Source organism: Theobroma cacao, chromosome 10, assembly GCF_053813885.1.
Source record: "Theobroma cacao isolate CCN51 chromosome 10, ASM5381388v1, whole genome shotgun sequence".
NCBI lineage: Eukaryota > Viridiplantae > Streptophyta > Magnoliopsida > Malvales > Malvaceae > Theobroma > Theobroma cacao.
Genome location: NC_142648.1, coordinates 5,113,825 through 5,116,210, shown reverse-complemented (window position 1 = coordinate 5,116,210; position 2,386 = coordinate 5,113,825). Strand labels below are relative to the sequence as shown.

The following is a 2,386-nucleotide window of genomic DNA, read 5'->3' as shown; positions in this document are numbered from 1 at the left end:
CCAAAGAAAAATAACACAAGGTGTGTCACTTGAAACGTTATATCTATGGCTTGAAACAATCATCCCGACAATGGTATCTTTGTTTTCATCAAGCCATCATTTCCATAGGGTTTGTGATGATTGAAGAATACCATTATGTATATGTAAAGAGATTAGGAAATAAGTTCTTTATTCTTTCATTATATGTGGATGATATCCTATTAGCCAAGAATGACATGGAGTTAATTGTCACCACTCAAAAGTGGTTGTCCTCCACTTTCGAGATGAAAGACATGGGACAAGTTGAATACATCCTCGGGGTTAAGATCTCGAGAAATCGTTCTAAAAAGTTCTTGAGTTTGTCTCAAGAAAATTAAATTCAAAGGGTTTTAGAATGATTTCGTATGCAAAACTCCAAGCCCATAGACACTCCAATGGAGAAAAGTTTATATCTCAGCATGGAACAATGTCCTAAAACCAAAGAAGAAAAGAAACAAATGGCGAACGTACCAAACGCAAATGCTGTTGGAAGTCTGATGTACGCTATGATGTGTACTCGACCAGACATATGTTTTGCAGTTGGTATAGTTAGTAGGTACCAAAGTAATATTAGGATTGCCCATTGGGTTGCAGTCAAAAGGATACTACGGTATCTAAGAGGAACCACTAATTTGGCTTTGTGCTATCAAGGTGGAAATCTAAAATTAGTCAGATATAGTGATGCTGATCACGCTTGTGATAAAGATGATCGGAAGTCTACTTTAGGATATGCTTTTATACTTGGAGGCGAAGCTATTTCCTGGAGTAGCAAGAAACAACTTTGTACTGCTCTATATACTATGGAAGCAGAGTATGTAACATGTTGTGCTGCGGTATAAGAGGTGGTTTGGTTAAAGAGGTTCTTACAAAGCTTGAACATTACTAGGCATCTTAGTGAAGCTATTGTACTTTATTGTGACAACACAACTGCCATAGCTTATACAAAATATCCTTAATATCATGAAAAAACCAAACACATTGATACTCGCTATCACTACATTCGTGACATCATTGCACAAAGTCTTGTTGTGTTGAAGTACATTTCCACAACTGATATGTTAGCAGACTCATTCAGTAAACCTATTGCTCGAAATGTTTTCCAAAAGCATATTAAAGGTTTAGGATTTTTACGCATTTGACATTCATGTACTATTGTATCTGAACAATTAATAAATTAAGTTTATTTTGAATCATTTGATTAAATGTTGTTAATTAATTAGGGCACATATCTAAGGAAATTATTGTCACCTGACTTTATAGATTATTCTTCTCACACTGGATAATCACCCCAACACTTCGATAGTGTGTGGGATGAGACTTAAATGATCACAAGGTACCAAGCGTTTTGTGATGTCACGACCCGGAACTCCCATCGAGCCCGTGACAACAGCCGCGATGTCCCGATAGGCACTCATTACTCCGAATGCCGATCGAAACCCTGCAAGGCTTAGCATCAGCTTCTGCATCTCCCCAGTGAGCGACAGTTATTAAATCTCACATTTCAAAAAAAATCATAAGTCATTTCCAAATCAAAACAATAAAATATTACTTTCTGGCTCACAGGGGCATTTTCGTCATTTTTCTTTGAAAATACCAAAACTCGCCAAAAATATGGTGTAAAAGCTAAATATATTCATACATACTTTAAATTAAATAACTGAAGAATAAAATTATTTTTACAGTGACACGTGGGCCCTCAACTGACTAAGAAGATGTAGGGCTACGAACCCTTACTTTCTAAGATGCAACTCCGAGATTAATTCTCGTCTTAATCAACTATCAACAAATTATCCTGAGCCTAAAAAATGTATAGGAAGAAGGGGTGAGATTATAAAATCCCAGTGAGTAGACAGACATTATCAAAATAATCTAAAGCCGAGTAATAGGAGACAATTAAAATAATTCATCCCAACCCATATAAATAATTGGATTTCATTCAATTACTCGACATGGCTTATGCACTTTTCAAAAACTTGGCCCTTGCCAAAAATTCATTCTCGGGGATACCCCGCGAAGGCATCTTACCGAGATCGCCAAGGCTGTTTATTGTCACACACACAAACACATTTCACCTCTGACAACACAGCCGTTCCTTGGCGTTGGCTGAGTCCTAATTTCATGTGGTGGCCAACGTGAAGTGTACTCAAATCCTATCTCGGGAGTTATCTTACGCGCCTCTCCAATCGAGGTAAGCTCAATAATTGGGAACCGTGCCCCTCTAATTAGGCTGGCCCACGGAACCCCAGTCACTGCAGTGCCCACTTTATAATCCACCAACCAATAAAATCACAATAATATGACATGGCTCACTTAACACATTCAAGGCAAATCAAAGCAGTTCACATATTCTTTAAATCATAAAAATAAC

At 37.5% G+C, this 2,386-nt stretch overlaps 1 pseudogene; it reads left to right on the top strand.

Annotated features, from left to right (window-relative positions):
- The first annotated feature begins 476 nt into the window (after positions 1-476).
- LOC148760302 (secreted RxLR effector protein 161 pseudogene) lies at positions 477-857 on the top strand (annotated as a pseudogene).
- The last annotated feature ends 1,529 nt before the right edge of the window (positions 858-2,386 follow it).